Source organism: Hippopotamus amphibius, chromosome 10 (assembly GCF_030028045.1).
Source record: "Hippopotamus amphibius kiboko isolate mHipAmp2 chromosome 10, mHipAmp2.hap2, whole genome shotgun sequence".
Lineage (NCBI taxonomy): Eukaryota > Metazoa > Chordata > Mammalia > Artiodactyla > Hippopotamidae > Hippopotamus > Hippopotamus amphibius.
The window spans coordinates 47,533,521-47,546,947 of NC_080195.1; the positions used below are offsets into that span (position 1 = coordinate 47,533,521).

A 13,427-nucleotide genomic window follows, 5' to 3' on the forward strand; every position below is an offset into this window, starting at 1 on the left:
TTCTTGATCCCTGGGGGGCTGGCCAGGCCCTCAAGGTGTGAGAAGTCCCATGACTTACTCCCTATCTTACCTAGTGGTTTACAAGGTGTGCTGGCGCCACCCCTGCTGGCCTGGGTGTAGCTCAGCAGTTTGGCATGTAGCCCCCTTTAATGTCATTGTCGCATCAGAGAGAGATCTAGTGCCACCTCTGAAGCCTGAACAAGACTACTTTACTAGCTTCCCCAACAGCATCCCGATATACTGTACAAGAATTTCTGCAGGGTATATACCTAGGAATGTAATTGAGACATTGTAGAATGTGCTCATCTTAAATTTTGATCATTGATTCTTTGATTTCAGGAAAACTATATTAATTTACACTCTCACCAGCAGCATCTAACAGTTCCTGCCTTTTCACATCTCGGCAACACTTGGTGTTGTTAGCCCAACGATTCAATTCTCCTGATAGTTACCTTAGAAGCTGATTATAGAACCGAATCCTCATATTTACATGACTCCAGCATGTTGGACTGTTGGGATTTTGTGATCCTGATATGGGACGAGGATGCCTGATGTCTCTGACATAACAGGTGCTCAGTAAACGAGAGAAAAACTAAATGAACCTAAGCTGTAGCTGTTTGGTAAAATACCGTTTTTTCATATTTTCAGTGTTTATTGGCACATTATCAGTACATTCCTGATTCCAATCTTGCCTTCTGTCTCCAAATTATGCACCCGATGTCAGCCTACAGTTACGTATTTCTTCCCAAACTCAAAGGCTACACAGGAAATTAAATGCAGCAGTCCAAGGGTTGCCCCTAGAGGTGGGAGATGTATTACATTTGCTTTACTGTAACCCAAAAGATCATAACATGAATTTTAGAGAAAAAATAAGAGAAAAAAACTCCCACAATCCCTAACCTTAAGTTCAGTACTAAAGTAGTTTTTAAATGCGCCAACATGTCAGTTTAAAAAAAATGATATAAATTCTGCTTCTACATACTCATTTAATTGTCTTGGTGAAATTTCCACAGTTAAGATAAAAAACAGTTTTTTTTTTTTTTACAGTGTGAGGGAAGTACTGTTGAAGGACATCTGTTTTAATGACCTGTAAAGCCTGGGCTCCCAAATGCTAGTTCATGGGCCTCTGCCAACGTCTGATGAAAGTTTCACTGGCCTTAAAGGTAACAACAAAAAGAACAAGAGAGTGAGCTTTTCATACACCTCAATGCATTCCATTTGAAGGACCACACTTCATTCCAAGATTGTCATTTCTACCTTCTTATCATTAAAATGTTCTGTGTTTTACGAAATAATGGTGATAGTAGATGACATTCATTTGCTTGACAACTTGGCCACCGGTTTTCCGTATGCGTGTGTGTATATGTGTATTAACTTTACGGGGGCTCCTTCAAATCTAAGTGTTTGGAAACCCTTTCAGAGCGGCTTCTTACATCCTTTCATACGTATTTCGAAGAAAGCGCCCTGGGAGTTACTGTCAGGAGCAAACAAGCCTCAGAAGGCGAGGCATACTCATCTATATTCACACCCATTTATTTAGTTCTGATAGGGTTTCCAGGGAGGCTTAGTAGTAACACAGGGAGTGACAAGCAAAGACAAGTGTCTGTCCTCACCGGCTTAAGGGTTAGCCTGCGCACCGCACACTTAGGAAACACCCAGTTTCCGGAGGAGGGTGGAGCCCCTGGACACCCATACACGTGGGAAGCTAGAAGGAGGGAAAACCCAGGCCAGGAAGGGGTCGGCTGGGAGCAGAGACACGGAGCTCGGTCCTGCTGAGCTGGGAGAGGAGCTGGGTGATGATGGAGCGGGAAGACACGGCTGCGCAGGCGAGCCGGCGCTAGGGCGGAGGGCACGTGGGGCTGCAGGGGCGGCGAGACAGCCACGTAGCAGCCGCTCCAAGGAGACTGCGCGCGACCGACCTCAAGACACGCAGAAGAGGCGCGGGCCTGGGATGCCGACCTCGGACTCGCCCCGCGGGCTGCCGCCCCCATGCAGCGAAGAGCCGCCTGCAGCCGCGGGAAACACCCGGCCCCACCGCCTCTTCCCCGCAGCCTGGAGGCCCCGGAGCCCGTCGGCGCCAGCGCGGCCCGCCGGCCCTGCCCCTTCGCCTTCCAGCCCGCGCCTCCCGCAACTGACCTGCCGGTCCCCCGTGCGTCTGCGGCGCAGCTGCTTCCTACCGGCTCTCTCTCGGGGGTAGGGTTAGCTTTGCCCGGGGACAGGGCCTCTGGAAAGCCGCGGCTGCTGAGCTGCAGAGAAGTCCTGGAGGCCAGGTAAGGCCTGGGAGAGGTGGGAGTGCGGGTCCCCGTGGCGCGCGGATGTGGAGCCGCCGCCGCCACGGTCCCCTGGGTCTCCGCGTCCTCAGACGGGGCCCCGGGGGGTTAGGTGCTCAGCAGAGGCCTGAGGTGGAAAGAGGAGGGGAATTGCCTTGCAGTGCCCACCCTGGAAGTTGTTGCTGGTTTTCGCAGGGTGCGGTGGAGGGAAAGTTATCTGAGACGGAAGGAGAGCGACCCCTCGCCTGACCCGCCGTCTGGGTGGGTGATGGGTCCCGCCCTGCCAGCGAGCCCCTGGTCCAGAGGGCAGAGGGGGATGAGAACTGGACTCCTGCAGTGGCCCGAATACTTAATGCAGAAAGTCACACACTTTAAAATACTAAAAGGAAAAAACACTGAGAATTTCAAACCTAGTGAATCTCAGAATTTAATATGTAGTAAAAATATCCTTCAAAAATAATGCAAAATAAAGTCGTTTTTAGAGAAAAAAAAAGAGCAGAGAATTTGTTAGAAGCAGACACATACTACAAAAGAAAGTTCTTCAGGTTGAAGGAAAGTGATTCCACAGAGAAGCATGAAATGCAGGACGGAATGAAGCACACAGAAAGGGTAAATAAGTGGGTAAATATAAAAGGATATTGATTTCTTAAAGTCACAATAATAATTATGTTGGGTGATTTTATACCAATATAGAAGTAAATTATAACAACAGCACAAAAGGCAAAAGGATGTAAATGGAATTAAACTGTTGAAAGCTTCTTCCACTGTTCTAGAAGTGGTAAAACATCAATTAAAGTTTGACTAGGACAAAAAGATCCCCTAATAAGTCAAAAATGCATGTTTATTCTAAAAATACAGAAAGTTGTCATTAAAATGCTAATGGAGAAAATGGAATAACAAGAATACTCTTTATTAGTCCGAAAGAAGATGGGAAGTAAGGGGTAAGGGAACCCAGAACATATGGGACCAACCAAAAGCAAATAGCAATATAGTCAAACTAAACAAGACCATACCTTACATTAAATGTAAGTGAAATAAATATTACAATTAAAACTCAAACATTAAAAAGATAAGATATTATGGAAAACTTATGCCAATAATTGTTATACAATGGATAAATTCCTTGAAAAATACAATTTGCCAAACTAACTCACGAAGGAAAAATTCAGAATAGCCTTATATCTGTTAAAGAAATTGCATGTGTAGAATCTACGGTGGAATTTAAAACTAGACCATAAAGAAAATCTGAGGATTTCTAATTTCTGAGTGGGATATGGATGGCTAGAAAAGTGTTTCCAACTTAACAAGAAGCAGCCAGATAATATACAAAATCATAAATATTCGTGAATACTTCAGAAAGCTGAGATCACAGGGGAAATGAAAAGAAAAACAACAACAAATCTGTAACCTGAAGGAAGAAGAGGAAATTGTCCTGGGCCCAACCGTTAGATAGCTACATTGTGGAGACAGACAGAAACACTGAAAGAGTCCCACCACTGAGGCCCAGGGACACAGGTTTTGCCTAAGATTGAGCCTTGACCTGCACCACAGAAGAACCCCACCACCACCAAACACACACACCAGATTACTGAGCACTGAATAACAAGCAACAATAGTTTCCCATTGGAGAGAAGCAAGGGTACAGAGAGAGACATTCTCTCAGGTGCAGGTGCAAAGAGAATGCCTAAAGCTGTGGATGCAGCAGAAGTGAAGAAAACCAGCGCCACCCAAAGCGCAAGATAATGCCAGTGGAATTTAAAGCTGATGGTACGCTGAAGATAAGCATGGCAACGGCAAAACCCAAACCTAGCTCAACTGCTGACTGAGCTGACTTAACCCCACTCACTCAAGGCCTGGCAAATGAAGATGTACATCCATTTCTGCACATAAGTACTATTTATCTCAGTAGAGACTGAGATAAATACATACACTATCCAGCTTTCATATACAAATTATACATTGCACAAAAAGTAAAATTCTATTGAAACTCAGCAATGCCATTCATTTACATATTGCCTATGGCTGCTTGCATGCTACCATGTCAGAACTGAATAGTTGCGACACAGACCACATGGACCATAAAGCCCAAAATATTTATTTAATGAAAATGAAAAAATACGATATTAAAAATTGTGGGATGTATCTAAAGCAATGCTTAGAGGGAAATTTATAGCATTAAATGTTTGTATTAGAAGATAGTCTTAAATCAATAGCTTAAGCCTCCGTCTTATGAAACCAGAAAAATGAGCAACTTAAACCCAAAGCAAGGTAGAAGGAAAGAAAAAATGAAGGGCAGCAATCAATGAATCTGAAAACAGGAAAACAATAGAGAAAAATCAATGAAAAAAGCTGATTCTGTTAAAGGATAGTAAAGTTGAATAACCCTAACCACACTGAGTAAGGGGGCGGTTGGAAAGAGAGAGAAGACACTAATTACAAATAGCAAGAATGAAAATAAGGATCTCACTATAGACCCTATAGAACCTTAGTTTACATTATTGTTTCTTCTATTTCCTTTTTCTAATTTTTGATGATTTCATCAGGTTGCTATTCATTGATTGCATGTTTGCCTCAAGAAGGAAAAAATTAAAATTTCAGAGGTAAAATTGACAGGATTTGAAAATGAAGCAGGGAGAAGGGAGTGAGGGAGAGAAAACTGGCTGGGTGAAACCTTTACCTGAGATACCAGACTCAAAATAGTATGTGTTTTGTTGGTGGTGTGTTCTCTTGGGGGAACATGAGTCTGATCAAGATGGTGAATTCTGTTGGGGCGTACTAAACTTCAGTTTACCTCTTGGACATCTGAATAGAAATGTCTCGTAGGAAGATAGATGTGTTGGCTTGGATTTGAAGGGAGGTCTGGAGTGGAGACTCTAGTTTGGGAGTCATCAGCTTACAGGCAGGATTAAAACTGTGAGGCCAGTTTGGTGACGTATAGATGGAGAAAGAAAGGATGGAGCTCCCTGACTCTATGAAAATTGGTCCCGATTCCTTGGTGCCATAAGACAGCACAGGGAACAGAGTCCCAACTACCAAGAGAAAGAACTCCCGTATGCAGCTGAGGACTTTTTCCTCAAAGGGGAACCTAGAACAGCTCACTATGGAAAGGATGGCGATGCAGCTCTGCTTACAAGCGTTCATGGTGAGCAAACACACACAAGCACCTCACGGACTTGAAACTGTTCAGAAGAAAGCAAACTTCCTGTCTAGAGTTTAGTGACTAGAGAGCAAAAGAATGAGCTGAGGAAACTGGATTGCCCTTCTCTCACAAGGACAATACTGTAGTTGCCAAATGACCAGACTGCATTGTTAGATGTAGATGGCATTATGGGTTTTTTTTCCCATGAGTGTCATAGGATACTAAGAACAGATGATATTAATAAAGACTATGATGTTTTAAAGGTATTGTAGAATGTTATCAAAAAATATTCTGGAACAAATAATCAATTTTCCAGGCAGATGAGCACAGGAATATTTATGAGAGGCAAGTCAGTCTTCTGCAGTTATCCGAAACTGATACTCATGCTATTCTAACGTTGTCTCTCAGTCTCCAGATTCTTGCTTCCTTTTTGAAAACCAAAGTTGTTTGGTAAGGGAGAAATAGTCTCTTCTATTTAGGGTCTCTTATGAAATTAACATCTTTTTCTCATAGACATTATAGCAACAAAGACTCTCCCTATATGTTTAGCTGGAACCATAGACCCTCAGTAACATCCTATGGTTTCCTTTCAGTTACTGAAAAAGAGTGCTATAGTTTTACACTTTAAATTGCAAACAACAGAGATTCCTTCATGGTGCCTCAAGAAAAAGCGAGTTCATGGTAAAGCTTCATGTGAACTGGAAATGGAAAGCTATCAGGTACAGGGGAAACCTGAGGGAAGAGCTACTCCCTCCATCTCTGCCATGAGCTACATGGCTTCTCTGACAGCATCTTCCCTTCCCTTTACACATCTTCTCTGGCTGCCATTCTATGAACTGACCTCCTGTGCCTATATATCACCTCTGTTTCCTTACAAGTCTGTTTTGATGTCTTCAACTCACCATAGCTCTCCAGTTCTGCTTCATGGCATCCTTTTACATTCTTCTCCCACTTTTATCTGGTCCTGTATTGTCAAATTCAGGTTCACAAGAATGAGGATGTGCTTGACCCAGATCATCGTTTCTTGCCAGGCTGTTTCTTGCCAGGTGTGTACTACCCGAAAGATCACCTGCTCTTAGGTCAGGTATCCACTCTTATTCAAACATCCTTAGCTTGAGGGTGGTGGGAGTATTCATTTGGTGTAAAACTTGGCCATCTTGGCGCAAATGCTTATGGCTGAGGAATTTTTCTCTTCAAAGGAGGTATCCACATAATAAGCATTTGAGTTTTGGCCTCTCCAATAAACATTGCTTGGACATTAGCCTAGAGTCTAATTCTTTATCTTGTATATCTTCTGTCTTTTATAAGTTAATTTTTGGTATTTAGAAATACATCTTTTGGAGTGAAGTCAATTCTGTAGCATTTCTCAGCTTTCTACCTTTCTCATGGAGAAATGGAAAACCTAAATAACCCTCAGTTGAAATATAGGCACTTCAGTTTTCCATCCATGGTCTAGGTAAGCTGCAGGGAAGCAGAATTAAGGTATTTAACACTAAATGCTGGACTCAGCTCTGATGTTCATTTCTAAATTCCATATACAATTTCTAACACTTTAGAAAGCACCCCATTTGGGCCCCTCACCGCTAGATGACCCTCTATCTTTCAGGAATGCCTGGAAGTCTGTTTCCTGAGGAGGAAAAGTGGAAGCCGGTGATGTTTCTGGGATTGTCTAGTTACCTTGCGTCCTGTATGTTTGCTCAGGGTGTCCTATGGGCTTCCTAGGATACAGTGGAGTTGAAATCTTCTCTCCTTTGAGGAGTCCCTCCAAAGGAAGGAGTAATGTCCACATCACTTTTGCCCACACATCAGGGCCTTTGAGTTTATGTTAATCTTAAGATTTTATGTTTTACTTTAGCATTTTATAAGTTATAGCAAAAACGCCAACCAGTTCCTGGGAATGCAACCACAATCTCCTAAACTCTGTCTTCACCCAAAACACAAGCTTTTTGTCTTTCAGAAACTATCAACAATCAGGTTCAGATGTTCCATTCCCATGTGTAATCAGAAGACTCTGAACATGGAAAGTTAGATGCATTAAAGTGGAGAGCTAGGAAGAGGAAAGTGGAAGTGAAGAAAAAAATAAACCTGAGGGGAATCAGGGAAACGTCATACTTGACTGGTGTTCAGGTTTCTAAAGGAAACGGAAGGACGGCACAGAGAGGAGTCAGGCATGACCTTTAGAGACTGGTTGTTTTCCTGTGTTTAAACGTACTCTTTTTTTTTTTTTTTTTTAATTTTCAAGATATTATAAGAGCTTGGGACATTCAGAAAAGTGAACTTTATAAACCAGCACAAACTTATTATCCCCCTACTGTGAAAGTTGGAAACTCAACTACTTTTCAGGATGACTATGTTCCTTGGTAGATAAAGCCTAGGCACGGCTTTAAACCCAGCCCTGTGGTCAAACGTTCTACAGCCCCTTTAATGGTGATATGTCATCACCTTCATTACGTACCTCACCAGCTAGAATTCAAGTTTGCAAGGGCAAAAGAAGTTTACAAGCCAGCCGACCAACCCTTCGAGGATCTCACAACTCACCGATATGACTTTCAGGGTCTTGTTGGTGAAAGTGCAAACATCTGCAGACCTGCATACACCTGAGTGGCCCAACAGGCTCAATTTGAAGGAAGCACTGAATTCCGTGACAGTTTTCAACCATGGGAAATCCCACCACCTGACGTCAAGAAAGTGCAAGAGTATGTCCCTCCCACAGGTACCATGCAATTAAACAGCACAAGCCACCTCGACTATGTTTCTTATCAGGCCAAACGTGTTCTTCCCATCAGGCCAGTTTCTCATAGGAAAAATCACAGCTTTCCTTTCCAAGGAAAAAGCACGATGAAGGAAGATTTTCCCACATGGGAAAGTTGTGGTCAAGGACTTATTAAGAAGGAGCAGTTGATTCCCAACCCATCAGGAAAATTTGATGCTTTGAGCACTTTCAGACCTCACTACGTGCCACATGAATTGATTCCAACAGAGAGTTGCAAGCCTGTAAGTGTTCCCTTCAGGAGTTCTATTCCATTTGATGATGTAACCCTGGCCTCTCTAGAGTATGCACCAAAGAAACAGGAAATCTGCCCTGCTAGCTGTCCTTCTCCTCCAGGTTACATCTTTGAAAACACAAATTCCTGAGCTCATAAATTCTTCCACAAGATTGCCCCCACAGGGAAGCCCTTCTAATCATCGAATCATGTTTAAAAGGAAGCTAACAAACAGAGTGTTGGTTTCCCAAGGGTGAAACCAATTTTCTATAGTAGAAAAAAACGTTATGAGAGCTAAAACAAATCATTTTTAAATTTTTTTAAACAAGAAATTTAGAAAATGTGTTATAGGAAATCAGGATTTTAAAATCCATTTTGTATTAATATTTTCACCAAGATTGCTCTTTGATAGGCATTTCCGGGAGCTGAATAATGTACATTCCCATCTGAACTATTTTAGTCCCAGCATACTGTTTGGTAGCTTATCTCAGTCTATTATCATTTGTATGTGTTTATAATTATGGCAATTACATGGTTATTCGCATATGAGATCTCGTTTATCAAGTGCCTTAGGACTAGCTAGAACACCATTGAAAATGATACACAGATTATTCTTTCAAGACAACGGTATTTTTCTCTTTAGACTTCAAGCCATCTGCATAGGGCACCCTGAGTCAAGTGTTGCTTGGTGGTATTACGATGGCTGCACTGCTCCTTGCCGTGTTCAAGTTAGTAAGAGGCGTTGCGGTGTGACAAGCAAAGGCTCTGCGGGCTGGGAACCAAAGCACCTGAGTTCAAGTTCCAATGACACCAGTTTCTGCTTGTGCCACCCTACGCAAGTGACTCTTGTCTTTGAGGCTCAGTGTCTTCATTTGTAAGAGCATATCTGCTCTGCCCACCTCACAGAAAGTTTGCTCTGAGCATCAGGTCATGTGAGCCACTGTAATCCATACAATAGAAGTCGAACCAAATGTCAGGGGTTGTTCATAAGTCACTTAATCTTTTTCTGTACCTGTTTTATGCTTTTTCAAATAAGGAGAATTTACTATTCAACACTCACTTTCTGGCCCATAGCAAGGATTGTAAAATAACCTAATCTGCTTCCAGCTTACAAGCAGTATGATTTCTGAGAAGAGTCTTGTCCTCTAAAGCTTCACAAGCACCCTAGAAGTTGTTCCAGGGAACCAGAGAGATTGGATGCAGGGATTCATGTGGTTTGAATGACAGGATTTCCAAAAAGGAAAAAGCATTTGCAAGAGTAGTTTCAGGAATGACTGACCACTCTGAAGAACATTTTCAGGGTAACTGCAGGTAATTGTGCACCTAACTGCTGCTCCCAGAAAGAGTGCAGAAGAAGAACCAGGCTCGGTATGGGCACAATTACGTCCTCCTCCTCCTCAGTGTGAAGAGAAGTGGCAAGAAGGGAAGGAGGGAAGGAGGGAAGCAATGGTGCCATTAAGCGAAGCAGAAAGAACAGACTGCATGTATAAATGCTGAGAATTTCCTAACGCATTAAAGTCTTAGTGGGTGGTTTTTCTTTGATCAATGATGCATTATGGGATAACGATTATTTTTACCTTCAAGTTGAGTCTTTTGTAGCTTTAGAATTGTTTCAAAATATATACTTAAGTGAGAATGAGTTTGTCAACATTGGGTTAAAATATTTTTCATTATGTGGACAGTTTGTTTTATTTACTTTCGTATTAATTAGGGAAAATTGTGCTGAATTTTGTATATCTAGTAATATTAATAAAGCATCACTAAATGAATTTTCATGAAGTCATTTCTGCAACCAATTTTCTCTGGGAAAGAAAGCTTGGTAATAAATTCTTTTCTAAGTTCAGCTATACATAATTCACACACACAGAGTCACACAACCTTGCAGCAGCACTGGAAACTAGTAATAGTATTATTTAACCGCATGCCAGATTTAGAATGAATTTCCACTAACCCAAACTTGGATGAATCTGATGAAGAAAGGAGGACATTTGGAGACAAAAAGACAGTAGGAAATTTCCACCCCCACCCCATCCCATGTCCACCCTGTCTCCCTGCATATCCTTCTTGTGGAAAATAAGACCACAGCATGAGAAAGAAAGGCTTTATAGTTTATAAAACCTGCAGGGACAACAACGCTAGGAGTGAACCCTAATGTAAACCATGGACTTTGGGTGATTGTGCTGTGTCAAAGCCAAGTCCCCCGTTGTGACACTGCAACAAAATAGGGAGGCCATAATCACAGAGTCAATATAGTTCTTTAGCGTGAATATATGGAGTTCCGTGGAAAACCCACAATTTTGTTCTTATATTTTGGATGTTGTAGGCCAACCACTGGAAGTGTCATGACCTGCCACAATCTTTGGGTGGCAATTTGTGAATATTTGATTCAGTACAAATGCCTCTCCTGATCAGAATGTTTGACCTTATTCGTATCCTGGAGTCAATGAGTTCTTTGAGAAAAAATATTTACTTCTCTTTCTCAGTGAGAGAATCAATGACTTGCTCCAATATAGTTTGAGAATTGTGAGGCAAGAGTTTATTATGGAACTGATAACACTGCATTCATGTATTTATTTTTCTCTCACAGCAATTCTTAGGAACAAGTGGGTGGTTTTCCCTGTCTGCCAAGCTAACATTTTCTATTTTGAGAATGTCAAGGAAATGAATTACTCAACAGGTTCAGATGAATTAACATCCGAAAAGAGTTCTCAGATGTCTGGGAGTAAGAATTTTTAAGAATTGCAGAAATAGACCATAGCCAGGCCTAAAACCTGGGTCTGCCATTAGGATGTTGTGACTACAAAACAAGCTTTCAGTACTCAAGTACACGGTGATATTCTGTAAGATTGCAATGCTAGTGTACTTATTGGGGTAAAGCCAGAATGGGCTTTTAAGTGAGGATTGGATATGATGACATTATTGATTGATTGATTGATGATTTTTAGCCGTGTAGGGTCTTCGTTGCTGCACGCTTTCTCTAGTTGTGGCGAACGGGGGCTACCCTTTGCAGCAGTGTGTGGGCTTCTCATTGTGGTGGTGTCTCTTGTTGTGGAGCATGGACCCTAGAGCCTGCAGACTTCACTAGTTGTGGCATGTGGGCTCAGTAGTTGTGGCTCATGGGTTCTAGAGCCCTGGCTCAGTAGTTGTGGGTCGTGTACGGGCTTAGCCACTCTTTGGCATGTGGGATCTTCCCGGACCAGGGCTCAAACCTGTGTCCCCTGCATTGACAGGCAAATTCTTAACCACTGTGCCACCAGGGAAGTCCCTGGGTATGGTGACATTTTTTAAAAGGAGCGTAGTTTTTGAAAGGAGTATAGATTTATTCAATTTGATATATTAATGTAAAAAGTTCCTTGAGGTATATATTAAGATACACAGATTCAGATTTCATATTTTTCGGAGTCATTAAAATATTTTATCTTATCCCAAATACTCACAGTTTGGAACTTAAGAGGACTGTATTTCAGAATGTCAGCACATGCCAAACCTGTACTGTAGTCACAACCCCTCACAGCCCAGGTTTTCAGGCTGCTCGAGGTCTCTTCCGGCAATTCTACACCTTTTTGGTAGAGGTCACTCAGTATACATTTGGCCACACATTCTCAATAGTCCCACGACAGAAACGTGGGCAACAGCATTTAGCAGAGGAAAAAGCCATGTGTTGATGCCCAGAAATGAACATCTGGAAGATGACTCAATCCCAATGCAATTAAAAATGTATTGTTATATTCTTCCAGATGTAACTAGTCAAATTTTGGGAGTATGGTATGTTGTGTGGGAGCAATACTTCTCCGCTGCCTCCCTTGCTAGGTTGGGTCTGTGTCACTGGTTACTGTAATGTACATGAGATACCAAATAGTGCATACATGCCCTGGACGGAGGTCCATAAAGAGAAAGATTTGGGGGGTGGTATTTTTGTATATATAAGTATATAATGGTAGCCCATGTGTGTGTCTGTGTGTGTGTTTGTGTGTGTGTGTCTGTGTCCTGATTGAAGATGATGTAATAAGGACATTTTTCCATACTATTTGCTGGTTGAAGACCCAGAATCAGTTATTCCTTTCATTCCTGCTTGCAAAACAGACCACCTTCTCTCCCGAGACCCTCTCCTTTGTGATATAGAACAGGGCAGCTGACACGCAGTGCTGACATTGTTTCCCTGAGGTCTTCCCTTAAAGCTCCAGTGCAGTAGGTACATCACGTACCTCCTGAGATACCATGTGCAATGCATTTACCATTTTCCCTGCGAGAGGACACAGAATACCTCCTTCTAAGCTCCAACATTAGTTACTTCATCAGTTATAAGCAGACCACCAAGGCAGGGCTGCATATTTGAGTTATTTCCTGAAGCTGGAAAAAGGACTATGTTCGTTAACTTGTGCCCTGCCTGGTAATGGCTTCAGCCTAAAAGCAACACTTTCTGCTTACATTTCTTGGCTAGAACAATTCCCATGGCTTGTTTAACTTCTCAGAGAAGAGGCACAGTCTTCCACGTGCCTCCAAAAAAAGGAGAATTAATCACAGTAAACAACACTAACTATTACCTGAGAAATTTCCTGATGAAGTGATATTAGTGGTCATTTCCTTATTTTTGTACCACACAGCTGAGATGCATGGGAGACAGGTCAGTCCTCTCCCCATCTCTCCCTTCCTCTTTCTTTCCCTACAACAGCAGTACAAACAACGGTGATGTAGAGAAGGCCCTGGGTAAATGTAAGTTACTAACAACATTCCAGTTCTTGGGTTGGGTTCTGGTTAAGTGTGTGAGACATTTGCTATCTTCAGCACTGAACATGTTGAACGGCTCCTGCACCTTGGACAGCAAAAGATGTGGGGCCAGAGGCCCAGGAGCAAGAGCAAGCAGTGCCCTGAACATCAGCATCTGGTCCCAGAGAGCAGGTCCAGCGCCAGAGGTGACGGGGATGAAGAGTCATCGGTTCAGTGGTCAGCCAGAGACTGGGCAGTGGACAGCGCTGAAAGGTGTGGGGCCGGGGGCATGTGTGGAGTGGAGAAATCTTGCTCGTAAGCAGGTGT

At 42.6% G+C, this 13,427-nt stretch overlaps 1 pseudogene; it reads left to right on the top strand.

The window, feature by feature from the left end:
* Positions 1 to 1,989: 1,989 nt before the first annotated feature.
* Positions 1,990 to 8,592, top strand: LOC130829823 (stabilizer of axonemal microtubules 2-like; annotated as a pseudogene).
* Positions 8,593 to 13,427: the final 4,835 nt, after the last annotated feature.